Consider the following 20,337-nt stretch of genomic DNA (forward strand, 5'->3'; position numbering starts at 1 on the left):
TACCATTATTCATGGAGTGTGATGCACCTTTTCATGAAGTATGTGTGGGTTTTCGGAAGCTCAAAAATGCACATTTTGTTTATTAGCAACCCCGTCTAGGTAAAAATGTGCCTTATCTGAAAACCAAACATTGTTCAACAATATGTCTCGGTTCACAGCTCGTTCAGCAAATTCCATTCTTTGATATTTGTTATCAACCGTTAATTTAGGCGACACTTATTTTTTACAGATAGAAATGCAAAGCGGTTTTTAAAATTCGCTGTACAGGTCATCTAGAAATTCCTAGTTGTACTGCTACTTTTCTTGTTGATTTGTCTGGGCTCCTTAGCTATGCTGCTCTGACAGCTTCGACATTCTGTGAAGAATGAACATCAGCAGGCCATTTACATTTACTCTCAAACACTGAACCATCACTAAAAGATTTTTCGTAAAGTCTACATATTGTTTTAAATAAGGGCAACCACCAAGTTTGGAAATGTGCACGAAACTGTGTTTGTGTAAGCACCACACTTTTCATTTCATTAAAAAACAACACAGTCTTTATGTGCTGTTCAACAGTCAGTCTTCCTTTGTCAGCCATCTTGGAATGATACACAAACAGCGCACTCGGAAAGAGAAGAAATTCATGGACTGCTGTCACTTCTGCCAACATAAAACATAATAATTATTAACCTAAAAAATTATTGCCGAAACAAATGTTGGATCATTTCGTGCACTACTCTGTATGTTATGGAGTGTAACAGCCTTATAACAATAAGATAGGGAAAGTCTATTTGTACACTATAGTGTAATCCAGAATTTTTTTCAAATGTGTAAATAACATTGATAATTATAAATCTATTCCGTCAACCTTATACTGTAATAGTGAATCTGCTGATATATGTACAAGATGTTAACCGTTTTGCTAAGAAATTTAGAAGTGTCTATATTTCTAATGATTTTACTTCAACAAAAGTAGATTTTAATTATAATGATTGTCTCAGTGAATAACACTAACAAATGTCAAGGTTTCTTCTGAAGTTTCTAGATTTAATGATAAGGGGGTTGCTGGTCTGGATAACATCCATCTGAAATTTATAAAAAAATACTTCTTTTTTTGTAACATTTTTAGTGAACTATTTAATTTATCTCTTTCGACTGGAACATTATCTGAATGTTGGAAAGCTTCATTTATAACTCTAATACATAAAAAAGATGATGCCTCTGATATTAATAATTATAGTCTCATTAGTAAGTGTAATGTTTCTAGTAAATTAATTGACCATCTTTTTGCAATAAAATGACATCTTATATATTGAAATTCATTGTACACAATAGCATGGATTTTTTGGACAGAAATCTTGAATGAATCAAATACATATATATTGAAGATGCTGTTGACTCAGTTACAGTGTTTATAATTTGGATTCAATTTATGCTGACTTTTGATGTGCCTTTGATATGGTTAATAATTGATTTACTTGTAGGAAAGTAAGATGCTTTTGGTATACATGGTAATTTACCCAACTGGTTTGCTTCTTTACTTGTTAATAGAATTCAATATGTTAAAGTAAATAATTTCATTTCTGATCCAATAAAAGTTACTTCAGGAGTTGGTCAAGGTACACACCTTGGACACCCTTTTTCATTATTTACGTAAATGATTTTTGCCAAAAATTAAAAAATTCTAAATGTTTGTTATTTGCTGATGACATGAAAATTTATAAGCAGATTGCTAATCTCATTGTTACAGATGTTACAAATTGATTTAAATTATGTACTTGAATGGTGTAGAGAAAATGGACGTTTGTTGAACTTAACAAATGCTTTCACATGTCTTTTGGTGGAAGTACTTCATATATTAATTATAATTTAGATAATAATATTGTTTCATGTGTTTCAATTATTATCAAGGAGTTATTTTTTTATTTAGGAGTTACTTTTGATAGTAAACTATCTTTTCAAATTCACATTGAATTTAGTGTATCAAAACATACTAAAACAATTAACTTTATAAAAAAATTTTCTAAAAATTAAAAAAAATTTGATAAATTTAGAACACTTATTTTTTTTTTTTTTGTTTACCCATTTCTTAATTATTGTTCTGTTATATGGCATCCACACATTGCAGTCAAAAAATAAGTACTAGAAAAACAATTGTCATAATTTTTTACATTACTTGGCATTTTGGTTCTCTGATGTATTATTCTGATCACAATTTTACAAACAACTCTAATTTATTAAAGATACCTAGTAATGTGAAATGCCTATGATAAGAGCTGATCTTTATGCATACAGTTTACTTTTAAATCCTTATAATTATCCTGAATTGCTACAGTTGTTTGATTTTTATATACCTGATCTTTTATTAAAAGGTAATAATTACTATTTTATCTTGTCTAGGGGTGAAATTTGGCACTCAACTATTGGTCTATCATACTTTTGTAATCAACATTGTAACTGGTTTGATATTTATAATTCTAATGTATACTTTATAGATTTATTTTCAAAAAAATGTTTTGTGATATGAATGATTTATTTTGTATTGTATCCTAACATTACTTAAGTTATTCTTCTAATTTAATTGTGTCAATGGCATATTTCCTGCATATTTGTTAATAAATAAGTAAATGTTGTACTCATTTGGTTAATGCAGTAATAGTATTACATATTTAGTTAATAAGTAAATATAGTAGATTATTACTAATTCAGTAAAGCATAGTACATATCACCACCTAAGTTCTAATTAATGACAAATGGTCAAGAAGTGTGTCACCTATTAATCCAGCCATTTACTGCATGGAGAAACAGGGAAGGTAGTTTGAAAATTTAATATGAGATGAGAGGAAAATAACATTATTTAACAGAAATAGTTTTATTAGGCAGTATTTTTGATTCATGAGATTAAAGGACTTTTTTTTTTAAATAAAAGATAGAATTAATTACACATGAAAAGTAATTAAATTGCACATTTTTATTTATTTAAATTAAATTAACTTCTTCTAGACTGTAAGTTTAATTAAAAGAAATTGCTTGTGTCACAAAGATCTTCAAAACAGGTATCACATAATTATATGCCCTATTCAAAATTTTTGAGCCATCCCTATGCCTAGGCTTAATACTATACGAGATGTGTGAGAAAAGTAATGAGATTGGTAACACTGCGAACGATCTGGCAATGCTGCATCTATCGGTCTGTACTAGACCGGTTTGTTCATCCCTTCCACATGTACGAGTACAAGTTTCAACTCCGTTCAGCCAACACATTATTTTTGACAGCGCCATTAGTGAAGTTGTGTTTTTGTTGTGTATAACGAAAATGGAGAATCGGAATTTAAAGCAACGTTGTGCAATCAAGTTTTGTGTTAAACTTGGGGAATCCGCGAGTGTGACCTTTGAAAAGTTGGCCTATGGGGAACATTGCTTATCAAGAGTACAAGTTTTCCGCTGGTACAAATAATTTTTGGAAGGCTGAGAACACGTTGAAGATCAATCTCGCTCAGGGAGACCTTCAACTTAAAAATCTGATGAAAACATTGAGCGTGTGAGGGTTCTTCTGAGATCAAACCGTCATTTAACAATAAGGATGAGTGAACAGTTAAATGTAAACACTTTCACCGAACAACAAATTTTGACAGGCGATTTGGACATACGAAAGGTTTGTGAGAAATTGGTGCCGAAAAACCTCACAACAGAACAGAAGGTCCATAGAAGAAACGTGTGCGTTGATCTTCTTGAGAGGATTGACAATGACCAATAATTCTTCAGTCAAGTGATCACAGTTGATGAATCCTGGATATTTGAGTACGATCCTGAAACAAAGCGGCAAAGCTAAGAGGGGCACACTCCGTCATCTCTTCGACCGAAAAAATGTTGAATGAGCAAATCAAAGATCAAAACCATGGTGATTTGCTTTTTTGACAGTAGGGGTATCGTGCATAAAGAATTTGGAACTCCAGGACAAACTATCAACCAAGTGTTTTACAAAGGTGTCCTTGAAAGGCTCAGGAAAAGAGCGATTCGCATAAGACCAGACATTGCAGACAAGTGGATGCATCATGACAATGCCCTGTGTCAAATGACCATTTCCATCAGGCAATCTTTGACCTCAAAACGCATTCCTATGGTTCCTCAACCCCCCTATTCACCTGATTTGAGTCCTTTTTCCTTTTCCTGAAATTGAAATATGTCTTAAAAGGATGTCATTTTGGAGCTCTGAAGAACATTCAAAAGAATGTGACCGACCAGTTAAAAGCCCTACCAGTTGAAGCCTTCCAGCGCTGCTACCAGGAGTGGGAACAACTCCGCCAGTGTATAGCTGCCCAAGGGAATTACTTTGAAGGGGATAATATTGTTGTTTGAAAAAATAAAAACTTTGGTAAGTAAAAAGCCAGTCTCATTACTTTTCTCAAACACACCTCGTATAATACTTAATACTATATATGTTCTGGGTCTAACCCAGGACATATTTTTGAAATTACTTAAACTTATTTTGAAATTAATTACACATACAGTTTACTGAAACAATAAACTTTATTTATTCAGTTGCATTTTTCACTAGTCATGACTTTTTTTTCAGAGATGGCTTGTTTGTTTTAATTACATCATAAAATTCACAACAAGAAAGTTCTGAATTAATTTTAACATTTAGCAGATGTTTAACAGTAGATACTGAAAGTCTACCCCTTTCTGCAACCAAATGATCCCTGTAATTGAAAAAACTCTCTCAACAGCAGCAGATGTCCCAGGCAGAGACACCACAAACTCAGCCATTTTAGAAATATTGCAACATGAAATATCAGTCATTTGAAACGCATTAAAAATTGCTTTCCACTTCTCTTCAATAATATCTGGTACTTTTTCAGAACTTTAACCATAACCTACCCTTTTGTTTTGAATTACCTGGTTCAACAATGTGCATTCATCAAATAGATCATCAATATTTATGGATTCTTTCTCAGTTTGTAAATTTATCCACTGAAACTTATTAACTTTATCAAAACTGGTTCTCCACAACTCTAAGGATTGGATACTAGAGTTATAAAAATTGTCTATGCTTGAGAAGAATTTTTGTTCTGTACATCATTTTCTTTTAAAGTGCATAGCAATTCTTTGGCAGAAGATGGTATAAATTTGTGGGTTTTTCTTTCCTGAAGTTAACAAATTAATTCAGAATATGATGAAATGCTTCTTTTGCTGTGATAGAATTAGCTTCCAATTTCAGAACTACATTATTAAATAACTATAGAGTTTCATATAAAAATTTCAAAAACAGTTCACCTTCTAGATTTTCAAAAAAATCAAATAATAATCTTGGGCATTTTTTACAAGATAAGAAGTATGATTTTACACCATCAAAAATGGAAAGAATTCTTTCTACTGCAGATAACAAACTAAGGAACCTTGTGATGCTATGAGATAATACTTTTTTGTAATCTGTTTTCATAAATTCACAGAACTCTTTAAATTCGTTACTCTTACTGTATATGTATGAAAATATTTATAAATTTTTATAACAATAAGTTTTATGTCCAGGGGTATAGAATCACATGCTGTTTGTATTGAATTGTGTATAATATGGGCTGAACAACCAATTCCTAAAATAGGTCTATCTAAATCACTTTGAACTTTTCTGAATACATTTTCATTCCCCTTTCTTTTCACTCCACCAGAATTACTGTTAGTGTTATCAGCAATATAACAAGACAACTTTTCTTCAGGTTTGTATTTTTTCACATACTGCAAAAGATACCGAGTCAAAATTTGAGAAGTTTCACCTGACAGTTTGTTGAAATTTAAAAGTTTAACTTGAATTTCCTCCTCCAGACTGAAATATCTTACAACAATCGGAACAAGTTATACATTGTTAGTGTTGCGTAATTAATGTTTTCTAAAGAATGCAACATATTTTCAAATATAAATGATGAAATAACGTTAAACAATAATTGCTTTGGTTTTGGTTTTAGCAGATGAAAATATTGGGTCATATAACCCTTTTTAAGCAGCTTAAATGTGGAGTCTGATGTTTTGAAACTGAGTTCATGTCTAGCAGTGTGGTATGAGAATGTAGCTTCTTTATAGCACCACACTCCAGATCACTGTTATTGTTATTCCCATCTTTGGCTTTAAAAATATATCTTATATCTACTGAAGCAGTATCATTAATAGCTCTCCTATGTTTAGCTGTTTTCATGTGGTCTTCAATATCACCCTTTCCTTTATGTGCAACAAAAAATTCTCCAGCACATAATTTGCAATAAATACGTTCATTGTTATTATCATAGAATATCAAAAATTTGTATTCTGTTGCAGTTTAATATTAGACACACATTTTCTTTTGCCCATTGCCCAACAATGAGACAAAAAATAGATAGAGATAAAATGTGTAGACAAGTTACTTCACACACGAAAACAACATAAACACATTACCCCTGTTGTGTTGCCAAATGACTAAGTAAAACATTGTGGCGGGACTGGTAGCCATGCTTCTGTCAAAATTGACATCAGCATTTGCTCCAAGGTTGGCTGAGAGATGCACGGCTGTAAGAGAATGTTTAAAAACAAAGTGCCGAACATATAGGTCTAAAATTAAAAAATATCCTCGTCAGTCATAAAATTCTCAAACCCTGGACATTTTTGCAACCATGGACATTACCTTGGACAGCACTATAAAACCAGGACTGTCTGAACTAATCCCGGACGTATGGTAAGCCTACCTATACCCCATCCATAATGAAGTTTGAATACTCTAAACTAGGGCTTACTGAGTTAGTCTCTTAAATTTCCAAAGAGAAAATTGGGATAACTCAAAAAAAAAAATAAAGGGGAGCACACAACCACAGTTCTAACTATCTGAAACAAACACATTGCTGGTCACCATTTTGCACAGGCAATCAGAATTTAATTTTAATTGTATCAGTTTTCTCGTCTAATCAAGCTCTTTAAAATGATATATCAAATGATCATTGGTCCCATTTGAATTCTTTGAGTTTCCATGCTACTCCTGCCACCCAAAAATCAGAATGATGTAATACGAGTATATGTTAAATGAAGTAGCCCCTCAGTTCAAAAAATAATGCCACAAACAGCATCCAGTTATCTCAATTATAAAGTGGAAATAGTCACCTTAGCTTCAGTTGTGAGCCTTTGAGCAGGTGGATATTACTAGTTTTGTGCTCTGTGTTACACATGTTGCTTTCATGTGTTTAAAAGTGGATATTACTCTGAGAGAGCGTACAAAAATTATTGCTGTTAAAGATCACACTTCTATGACAGTAAGAAATTTGAATTCTTTGAGTTTCCACGCTACTCCTGCCACCCAAAAATCAGAATGATGTAATACGAGTATATGTTAAATGAAGTAGCCCCTCAGTTCAAAAAATAATGCCACAAACAGCATCCAGTTATCTCAATTATAAAGTGGAAATAGTCACCTTAGCTTCAGTTGTGAGCCTTTGAGCAGGTGGATATTACTCTGAGAGAGCGTACAAAAATTATTGCTGTTAAAGATCACACTTCTATGACAGTAAGAAATACAGCTTCTGGTGTAGGCAAATCAAGTGTATAAGAATTCTGATGACATTCAAAGAATTTGGATCATCATCTCCAAAACGGAGAGGAAAATGTGGGTGCAAATAGAAAACTACTCCAAGAACTTATAAAATTCTAATAAGAATGTAAAATTAATCATGTTAATGTTCAAATGATGTGAGTAGTTAGTAGTTCAAATGTATGCCGTAGGCTTCTGGAAGCTGGCAAGAAGACCAAAGATAAAACAATTTTTAACTTCTAAAATGAAGAAAAACTGTTCAGCATGGGCCCAGAAATACAAACCATAGACTGCTGATGACTGAAGAAGGTAATTTTTAGTGATGAAACTCATTTATTTCTGCAGGGTTATAAAGCAAATATCATGAGATGAGGTTACAGTGAACCTTTGAGACTTTAGCAAATCCAACAAACTGTAAAACACCTTCTGAAACAGATGTTTTGGGTTTTTCACGACAATTGGCACTGGAAGTTTAGTTTCTGTTCAAGGTATGTTGAATTCAACCAAGTACATAGAAATATTACAACGTAGGATTGTTCCATTCATGCAAAATTTTGACGGGACATTTCAACATGACTTGGCCCCCGGTCATAATTCAAAATTGGTCAAGACTTTCACACTGGAAAATCAAATTAATGTGCTTGATTGGCCTGGAAATTCATTATACTTAAATCCCATTGAGAACTTGTAGAATATTTTGATGAGATGATTAGGTAAGATGGATTGTACAACAAAAGAATGCATGATAAATAATGAATGCTACAAAAGTTTTCTTCCGTGATGATGAATTCAAGAATATGTGAATCTAGCGGAGTTAATACCAAAATGCCTTAAAGGAGGACATACTTCATACTAATACATGCATTTATCAATATATATATAAAAGCATAGAAAGAATAAAAGTATAATTTTTTTGAAAAAAGAATATTTCTTTATATTTTCCCAATTAATTTGCACAGTATAGTATATATTTATAAAGTATTTGAAACATTGTTTTGTTGCTAAGCATTCTTTTGTTGCTAAGCAATCACAGTAGCAAAATGGCAGCACTTCGGTATGGCATCAAAATTTTCCGTACAGTTTCAAAGCCAAAGGTAAGTCTATTTAAGCATAAATTTCATTGAAAAAATAGTTTTTATTTAATGTTGTTACTTTTTGCAATTATGCAAGTTAATTTATTTTAAGTGGCTACAGTAATTATTTACCAGCACATGCCATTAGAACATAGTAAAACTGGACCCCACCTTGTTTAATTCAGTGATCTATGGAGATCAGTTTTATAAACATGGCTTTGTCCTCTGGAATGTTACTTTATTCCATTCCCTTCAAATTCAATATACAGTAATGCCTTGACATGTTCATTTTGAGGAACCATCAGATTGCAATGATTGCAGTCTATTTCCTTACTTAGGACCTGAATGCTAATTATTTATTATTATATATTTTTTTAAATATTTATCTATTTATTTAATCTAAAAAATGTTATACATTTTATAGCAGTATAAAATTCTTTAGATGTAAATGTGGTTTTTTTTATATAGGTTGAGAATATAGTTAAAACTACAACTACAACTATAATAAAAAATAAAATTATAATTATAAACTAAGAATGTATTTATCATCATACAATGTAATATATCATCATACATCATAATGCATCATCATACATTATCATATATCATAATATTTTACTTGATAATATCTCATTATACATCATAAAATATCATCATACATCATAATTTATCATCAATCATAGTAGGGAGCGTTCAAAAAGTGACAGAACTTTATGGGAAAATAAGTAAGTTGCAATAGTTATTGAAAGTGGCCTCTATATTATGCAATTCATTATGGAAACATTCTTCCATAAGGTTGCATCACTTTTTGAACACTATATTTTAATGTACATCTTCATTTATCATCATGCATCATAATCATAATAAATCTTCATATATCATCTCATAGATCATAATATTATTTTTTTTATTTGTTATTATTTCCATTAATAAATTATAAATATTTCTAGTACACACAAATTAATACTGCTTGTAGAGGTAAACATTTTACTTAATGTAAGGCTGGAAAATACAATAAAAAAACAAAGTTCAAAATGATTCTTACCCAACTAAACTTTAATGGTCCTACCATGTCCAAACCAGACATGGTAGGACCATTAAAGTTTAGTTAGACAAGTTTAGTTAAATTAGTTGAACCCACCGGGTTGGTGGAGTGGTTAACGCGTCTTCCCAAATCAGCTATTTTGGAAGTGGAGAGTTCCAGCGTTCAAGTCCTAGTAAAGCCAGTTATTTTTACACGGATTTGAATACTAGATCGTGGTTACCGTTGTTCTTTGGTGGTTGGGTTTCAATTATCCACACATCTCAGGAATGGTCGAACTGAGAATGTAGAAGACTACACTTCATTCACACTCATACATATATCATCCTCTGAAGTATTATTTAAACGGTAGTTACCGGAGGATAAACAGGAAAAAGAAAGTTAGTTTAGTTGGACATGGTAGGGCATTTCTGTGAATAAATATTTTAATAGCTAGTAAAATAAAACACAAAAAGAACATTTTAGTTAATGTTACAAAAATCATGTCAACCAGAATGTTTAGTTAGTTATTTTTTCATAAAACTTTAATCTTTTGAAATGTGACATTTAAAAAAAATATTTATTTAGAATTTTAATTAGTAATTTATAAGAATGGAGAAACCCGCATCCAGTGTTCCTAGTTTTGGTAAACCATGGAATCCGGTTCATCGACCGTGACTTTGGCAATCGATAATTTACCTTACTTCGCATCCTTGATTTCCATGATTGTACTCTCTGAGAAATTCCACATACTGTGGAACTATTATGTTGTAAAGGGGATGCAGTTTACTAACTTATCAAGGATCTAAAATATAGTTTGTTTTTTTCAGTTTTTCGAGCCATATTCCAATCCACCATCTACATCATCAGGATGGTCATCGTCATCATTAACATCATCAATGTCATCAAGTTGTATAACTTGTAGTCGAGCAGCTCTATTTTGCATAAAAACCAGCTGCTTGATTACAAAGGAAAAATATTCGATCAAGAATAAAGCAAATAACATTTTGTATAAATCATTATGCAAATGGATTTGCAATATCTATAGTTTTTTAAAAAATATTGCCATAGACGTAGAAAATTTCTGTAATAAATATCCTTTTCGAGAAAAGGATAACAGAAATCTTTATTTAAATACCCTGAGTAGTGTGAACATACCTGACATGAATGATATCCAAGATACTACACCTTTGACGACAGATAAACGCAAACTAGATGATAAAGAAACTGACGATAATTTACCAAAAGAAATATCGAGCAATATAAAAAGGAAAAGTGATGTATGTTTAAAATCTACATTAAACAATGAAAATATTGATAATAAATCAGTAGATATGATATCAACTATTAATGAAAGTTTTCATTACGATTTAAATAAGAAAAAGAAAAAAAGTAACGATATTATTACAAATACTAATAAAGAGTTGTCTAAAAAGCGGGCGAAGATGTTAGTGACAAATATTTATACATTGAAACAAAATAATAATAATGAAGAAAATTATTATTGTAGATTACACGGTGATAAAAATGAAATTAGCTTATCAATACCAGTAAGTGATGAAGATGGTAAAACTGTATCCTCATTTAAAACTTTAAATACAATTAAAAACCAAGATTTAAAGATAAGAAAACTGGTGCTACCAGATTATAATAGACAAATATCAACCTACAAAAATATTTCAGTAGCTGAAAAAGTGACGATCGTATTAAATTGTGGGAATGAAGTGAATATGGCCTTACGAGAACAATTTAATGAAACTCATATAAATAATCGTATAAATGACTACAATGAGTACAATTACAATATCTTAAAAACAGCGGTAACAATACTGCTGATGAAAAATCGGAATGAATTATTGATTAGTAAATCTAACGCGCTATATAATAAATTATTAAAACTAGTCGATAATCCTCATTTATTGGTAGATAATGTTAAAAACAAACGGATATTGGATGTAGTTTATATACCCAAACTAATCGATGGTGATGATAAAATGATTTATGCGTTAAATAAATTGATAGAAATATTCTTTAAAAATGCATTTGTATCTTTCAACGAAAAAGAAACATTGGAGAAAACCGAAAGAGATATAGGTCTATTAGAAATAAAAAATAGAAAAAATATTTCTAATGAAGATAAAGAGCACATTTGTTGTATTGAGAACATAAAATCGTTACGAAGCGATAGAGTAATAAAGACTTATACAAAAAATGTTAGAGACATAACTTATAACACGACCTTCTGTATAAACGAGTTACTAAATAAACAATTAAAGGCGGAGAAATCCTCAAAGCCAATAATCGAAGAAAAAACAGCGGTTGAAATAAAAAATAAAAATTTAGAGTTAGATAAAACGGTGCAGAATAAAACGATCGATAACTCTGGAATTGATAATTTGGTTCCTATCGTAGCAAAGTATTTGAAATCGGGTGATATACGAAAACCTCAAAATGAAGTTATAGTGTACAGAAATTTATCAGAAGGAAATAAATCGGTTAACATACTTGCGAAGTTCTATACGACTTTCAGCGATACGTTAACGACAAATGTATCGGAGAAACATAATTCCATAACAATGCCATCAGAATCTTTAAAAACATCATTACCGTCTCAAGATGGAAACGATTCGAAAAAAATAAACTTAAATAAAACACAAAATATAATGAATAATATAACATTTGAGAACGAAACATGTAATAAAAAAGTAAACGATGTCACCGATAAAATGAGGGAACTTATTAAATATACTACAATAGAAAAAAGTTCTAATGTTTTCACAACAAAATCGACGCAGATTTTAAAACATTTACTGATGTGTAAAAGAAAACTAGAAAATACGCTTGCAGAAAAATCATTATCTCTGATATCACCGAAAGGAGACGGTAATAATATTTTATCAGATAACAAGGAAAACAAAGGAAACATGTCATCAGTATCGCTTCCACAACGATCAAGAGAATTTAATTTTGACAGAATAACGAAAAGCAAGAAAAAAATAAAACAAAAAGATGAATCTTACGATAAAAAATGCGCAAAAAACACGAATCGTGAATTAAAAGTTAATCCGACGGTACAGAATTTCGAACTCATTTCAAAACAAACATCTCGGAATTCAATCAGAAATAACAATCATCGACCAGAACTTTTTATAAACATAAAAGACAATGAAATAATAAAAAAAATTTATCAAAGAGAAACAAAGATAAAAAAAAAAGGAGTACCAAAAAATATCAGCCTTCATACGACACGAATATCTAAAAAACCGTCTATTACAAGCGATATTTATAAAAAAAGAATAAACAACATAAAACTGAGCGATTTAAAAATGAATAATAATGATTTATCAAAATTTAATTCCATTAAAATTGCACAGATAAATAGTCAACCAACAAATAAACTAGAAACGGATATAAAAAAAAATCACTGTAACGGAAAAGTAAAAACAAAAATAACTGTAAAAAGTAACTCTAAAGTACAACGAGCAGAATCTGATGAACAGTCAAAATCTAATAAAAATGTGGGATACGAGGACAATCAGCAAGGAAATTTCTATTATTTTAATGAGTTAAAATATAAAAAAATAACTCCGATAGTTCCAGGAACTTCCAAGAAGTTCCTGGAAAAAATCCAGGAACGACCGATTAGAAAAATGAACACAAATGTTGAAAAAATTTTATCTTCAAAATCTACAGGAAAAGTTAACATGATACGTGGTACGGGACTGTATAAAAAACAGCTTGTATGTGATGTTTTAACTTTAAATAGACGTCCGTCCAATAAATTTAATAAAAGAAATGCAATTTCAAAATCTTGTGATCATCAAATCAAAGATACATACGTGAGAACTAATAATAATATAAATAAAGTAAATAAAAAAAATGGAAATATTACATCGGAAATTTATAAAAGTACTGGTTATTATAACTATAAAACGAATAAATTTAATAAAAGTGTTAATAGAAGCAAAGGAATATTAGAAAAATTAAAGCCTACTTTAAAAGTACAACATAAAATTGAGAATAGTAAAATTGGAGAGCAAATCTTTACAAAAGAAATTAGAAATAGATCGAAGAATTGTGATGAACTTTACAAGAAAAAACAATATGTAAAAAAAAACTTAGATCTTTTGTGTAATAAAATAAAAAATGAAACGATTTTTAAAACTAATAAAACCATAAATACTAAAGAAAACAAAAAATTTAAAGAAAACAAAAAAAGAAATGCTTTAGTAATGAATTCTGTTAATAAAGAATTTAAACGACCAAAAGTTAATGACGGAAATGCGATACAAGGAAGAAAAACATTAACATTAAAAGAATACATAAAAGTAAATAGAGAAAAACATTTTAAGGACTCTGTAGGAAGTTTGAAAGCAATAAATTTTTATCAAGAAAAATATAAAAAGAAACATAAAGAATTAGCGATTAAGTCGAAACAAAATAATCAAAAAACAAGTTCCAAAAACCAAGGGAAGGAACAATTTAAGATTACAAAAACAATAACAAAAGAAAAAAATATAGAAAAAAGTCATAAAAAAATCAAGGATCCAGTTTTTAAACAAACAGTAAAATTGGGATTGGTTGATAAAATTCCCTACATTAATCGAAAAGGAAGTGGAGATAAATTAACAAAAAGAGCTAAGCGTAAATTTCCTTCGCCAGGTAATCTTACCAATTCAGACTACAGAACCAATAACGGTGTAGTGATAAACTCGCATAACTCGGAATTACTCGATTGTTTCAGATTATCTCAATGTAAAAAATTAATCGACTTACCTTCTAATTATGAGCGAATGGATCAATCAGATATCAGAAATTATGAAAGACTGTTATATCAATCCAAAAATAATAATAATTTAATATATTTTTATAATAAACTTATAATGAAAGACAAAAAAGAAAATAAAAGTGTAAACAAAGTTATAAACATAGAAATGAAACCGGAAAGCGAGGTAAGAAAAGAGATGTCAGATAGTAGTTTAACTAAAATCAAATCAAACACGTCAGCATATAAAAATAAACAAAGTAAAAATGTGTTTGTGAAAAAAGATGATATGCTTAATAGCGAATTCGATGTTACTAAACAATTCGGCTCAGGTACAAATAATACATCGAACATCCATATACCATCAAGAATATTGCCGACAAATTCTTTAAGTTCAGCAAATCTAGCAAAAGCTTCGAAATCTATGACCAGATTATTAAATAAAAACAAATCTGGCGGGCGTAAAATTGAACTTCAAAAATGGGCTCATTAATTAATTTATTGAAACTGTCGGAGAGATAATTTATTTTATTACTCATCTAACTGTAATGTTGAAATTACTGAGAAAAAATACAAAAGTGACTTTAACAATATTAAAAACATTAAGCGACAAGCATAAAATAAAATTATTATTATTTGTAGATGTTTGCATAAAAACGTCTACGGTTTTTATAACGTTCATGGTATTTAAAAACATTAAGCGACAAGCATAAAATAAAATTATTATTATTTGTAGATGTTTGCATAAAAACGTCTACGGTTTTTATAACGTTCATGGTATTTAAAAACCATGAACGTTATAAAAAATATTAAAAAATTTTTTTGATGTGTGTTTTAGGCATAAATGTTACTAATTAAAAATTCTTAAATAAGCATATTCTTTGTGTTCTGAATTTTACTGATTAGTTTGTTACATCTACGAGAATTCAATTCATCGCCCAAGATAGTTTTAGTTTGGTTTCAGTGATCGGTTGGTAAAATAATTTCTAGGGAGTAGTACAATAGCATGTATAGTCTTCAATAGCCAACTGGAACGAGACGTCCGCCATCTTAGACCGGGAAGTTTGAAATCCAACTTCCAACTTTCCCTATGAGACATTCCCATTTCCTCAGGGTGTTTGGACTGGGAAGTTTGAAATTCAGTGACCATCTTGGAAATTTTCTTGTGGGAAATTGCCATTTCCCTCGTCCTCTAGAACCGGGATATTACACAGGACTGCAACGTAATTATTTCTTTACAATTTAATTTAATTATTTATTTTAACTATTTGAATATTTCAAAGGTTGGTAGTACATCAGCTGTTGTAGTCGTCTTTGATGTGACGTCACAGGTCAGCAGTAGGATTAAATAAATGAATAATAATCTTTAAATTGTATAAACGTAACGGTTAAGATTTTGTACTGGGTCATCTGATAAAACGGGGTTCTGCTGCTTTGGCTCGCGCAGCCACACCGGCTCCTGGATAGACTACGTGAAATTTGCTCGTATATAAATTGTGAAATTATATTCCGCCGCTAGATACTGCCTCATTGGTGCGATATTTAAATTAATTTGTATGTGTGTGTGTGTGTGTGTGTGTTTATGTAAAATAATAAAATATAATTTAATCTCCCGCTCTGTGCGCGCGCGTGCGCGTGGATGGTGAAAATACTGTATTTGAGAGAGCGAGAGAGTGAGAGAGAGAGAGAGAGAGAGAGAGAGAGAGAGAGAGAGAGAGAGAGAGAGAGTGTGTGTGTGTGTGTGTGATTAAATAAAAATAAATAATAATAACGTGTGTATGTGACATTATCAATAATAAAATTATTTAAGTTCGAGAATAAGTAAATAAATAAAAAGTAATAACGTAATGTGTGTGCACGTGCGTGTGTGTGTGTGTGTTAAGGTTTTATTGTAGCGAAGGCAGTAGACAGATAGTAGGCTGACAATGTTCTATCAGGTTACATTACCAAATGTTGAGTTACACGTACACATATAACAAACACTCTTTAACACATTAGAAAATCTATATATATATATATATATATAAATGTTAAGTTCGTTTGTGTACGCTTCAAAAACTAAAATGTTCTGCACAGATTGAGCTCAAATTTTAGCACGATATATAACCCGCATCAAAGATTGTTTTCATCTATTTTTAATTTGTACATTTTCATGCAAGATGGCCGCTGTCAAACACAAAGACCAAATTTCTTTGAATTATATCTGTATTTTATTAAAAAAAAAAACACGACAAAAAAAAGTTTAGCACGATATATAACCCGCATCAAAGATTGTTTTCATCTATTTTTAATAAATTTATCTATTTTTAATTTGTACAGTTTTTTAATAAATAAGAGAAATAAAAAAAAAAGTTAATAAATCAGATGGAAATGTAAACAAAGGAAAACCAACCAGATCAATGCAAGATGGCCGCTGTCAAACACAACGACCAATCACAAGAGCCCGTATGGCCGTTGCCAATGTAAACAAAATCACAACTGATTAAGTAACACATTTCTTTGAATTATATTTAACAGCTAAAACATCTGTATTTTATTTAAAAAAAAAAAAAAAAAACAAAAAGAAAAGCCACCAAGAAGGATGACGTACAGTAAATAAATTAAAACACCCAACTTTCTTATAGACCAGATAGACTTAAGAGTGTGCAAACAAAAAAAGTCGAAATGACTAAATACACAGAAAATAATATCCCTACATAATGACCAAAAAATTCTTTGTTAGGTTAAATATTCACTTTTGTCTGAATTTACAGAAGGCATTTACAACGAAGCATTGATAAATATTGAAGACAAGTGCTTAGCTCAGCCAAAACTCTGCAATGGCACGCGACTTGCACTTAAGAAATTGATGAATAACGTAGTGGAAGCAACGATTTTAACGGGGCCTTTCAAAGGTGATGTTGTCCTCATTCCTCGATTGGCATTTGCAATCACAATCAATAAAGCTCAAGGTCAGTCTTCAGAATTGTGTGGTTTAGATTTAGATGCGAATTGCGCCTCACATGGACAACTGTATATGTGTGTTCCCGAGTCGGCAAACCAGATAGCCTTTATATCTACGCAGACAGTGGAAAAACAAAAAATATTGTATATCCACAAGTATTGCAAAATTAAACTTCTTTGAAACGTATGCTTTGTTTTGTTTCTCATTTCTCATCCATGCAACCACAATGTGTCACAGCGAAGCGTGGCGGGTACAGCTAATACATTTATAATTTATTAGTAACTTTACATAGAAATATTAAAAGAATGTTATTTAAAATTACAACAAACAGAGAGAAATGGAGAGGGAGAGAGAGAGAGTGAATGAGAGACAGAATCTAAAAAAAAATAAATGAATAAATGACAATGTTCAACTAGATTTTAATTTCTCTCTCTCTCTGTGTGTGTGTGTGTGTGTGTGTGAAATAAAATAATATTGATTTAATTACAGCTTACACCCGTCTGCTGTAATTAAATAATATTTAATAGTTATACTTATGATATATTTCAAATAATAATAAATAAACGGAACCGCCTCCGATAGAGAATGCCAAACATATTTAGTTTAAATAAAATATTATATATTAATAATAATATAAAAGAAATATCACTGGTAAAAATAAACAAGCAACTTAGCCAAGCATATGAAGGAAAAGTTGCAAATAAAGTAGGTTCTTCATTGAACCGAAGAAACTGCCATATATAATTATTCTATGGTCACGGTTACTCAATCAAAGGTTACCGTTAATCACGGTTATTCTATGGTTACTCAATTTTACAAGTATAAATTTCGTTACATTAGGATTGGATTTATAACATAATCATTACTTTCAGAGACTGCAACACTTAATATTCTTCTATTGCATTTATTTAACAATGACTTTAATTCATGGAATATTTAAAAATAAACTTGGTTACCTCTTTCTGTCAGAAAATAATAACTTATTTGTCTACATCGATTTTGTAAGAGATTTTTAATAATTATAGGACCTTTATCATTTTTGTAGAAATATGGATCAAATTTACTTAAAAGTTATATAATATTTATTTTAGTGGTATTTTAATATATTAATTATTATGATTTTAATTTTTATAGTTGGGGTTCAATTAACGGAAACACGTTAAAAATGAGGTAGAAATTTTGATCAGATTTACTTAAAAGTTGCCTATTTATTTTAATATATTCATTACTAATATGGTTTTATAGTTGGGGTTCAATTAACTGCACTACCTTAGAATTGAGATGTGACATTAAAATTTTGTAACCTTTACCGTAACTCGTAGGAATTATTCTGAAATTTAATTGTATCTCCAGAACGATGTGACCGATTTTGAAAATTCAAACGGTATTGACTATCAACTAAAGATTAGTACTATCTGTAAACTTGTCATGCTTTGCATGGGCCACATAAATATTATTAACAGTTAACGTTACTAAGTAATATATTAAAAGTAATGACAGTATATTTAAAATTAAAATAAAGCAGCTAATTTTTGTTTGTGGGAGTGAAAGTAATATTAATAATAAAATTAGAAACATTGAAGGCGTACAATAACTATTTATTTTGTGTGAAAATAAAATATAGACATAGTTAGAGGATGAGCCTAGTCGCCGTAGTCACTAGGAGAAGTCGTCTACGCGGTCGAGAACCACGCTGTAACTCGTTACATCTATTATTGTGATTTTAAATTTTACTGTTGGGGTTAAATTAAGGATATTACCTTAGATCTAAGATAACTCACCACAGTTACCGAGGAAGTCATGATACTCAATAATTCCTTACTTGACGAATGCTCAACTGTTTGTGGTGTGATTAAAATTTCATATATCTTTATGTTAATACGTATCTCCACCATTTTTGATGAATTTGTTCTTCTGTTACTTCAAATTCACCATCAGTCGTATTCAAAGTTTTTGTTAGGTACTGTTAGTAGTGTTTACTGATGGGTAAAAACGTTGTCTTAAGTACGCTGCTGTTCATGATGGTAATGATGATGTGCTTTCGACAACACTATCTTTTAAATTAGGCGAACTGCTAACAGTGGTTGTTGAAGAAGTAGTGGAGGAAACAATAAAAAAAATCATCATAGAAATGTTTACTGCTAGGAAAGTTTTGAAATATATATACCTCTAAAAGATTGTAGTCATAAAGATTAAATAAAAGCAAGCAAGAAACATAAAAAATAAATCTATTAAAAATGGTAAAAAGTTTGGGTAAATAATGAAAAAACTCCCTTTTTTGTAAATTTATGCAGATCGATCCATTTATTATGCAGGATGATGGAAGTTCAATAAGATAACAATCGAAAAATCTACAATTCATACAATTCTTTTTATGTAAGTATTATTCACTTTTCATGTTCACAAAAGAACTACCTTGCAATTTATGAATGAGTTGAACGTCACTTCACTCCTGTTCGCAAATAACTCACCAAACAACTTCTTGTTTTCAATCACTGTCCAAATTGAATACTCGTGACGCAGTCTTCACTCGTTTGTTACCAAACATTTACTGTAATCGCTTTTATCGCATACTGCATGGAACTAGAACTTGAAAAACTAACTGCCACTCCGTTGGTCCCCGGCAGTATTTATATACCCTGACTTGCAGCACCGGTACCCGACCCGTCCTTTTAATTGTTCAAGTGTAATAATCTTCATTGTCTGCACCTTCTACGCTTTTCTGTAAGTCCTGATGTAGAAAGAATCTTTTTGCCGTTTCTTCTAAATTCTTCTTTTTTATTTTCTCCCTTTCTTCCTTCTTGAAGCTTATTTACTCGTTACAATATAACAAATCCGATTGTTGTCATGACAGTAAAATGAAGTATTCATTTAAGTAAGTTTTCAAGAACGAAGTAGTAGCTGTTTTAGTGATGAAATAAAAATAATAGATTAAAGAGGAAGGAAGGTTCTAAGTTAATTATGAAGAAATTTGGCCATGTAACTTGCATCACAGAAGTGTGTAAA

Source organism: Lycorma delicatula, chromosome 7 (genome assembly GCF_047948215.1).
Source record: "Lycorma delicatula isolate Av1 chromosome 7, ASM4794821v1, whole genome shotgun sequence".
NCBI classification, from domain to species: Eukaryota; Metazoa; Arthropoda; class Insecta; order Hemiptera; family Fulgoridae; genus Lycorma; species Lycorma delicatula.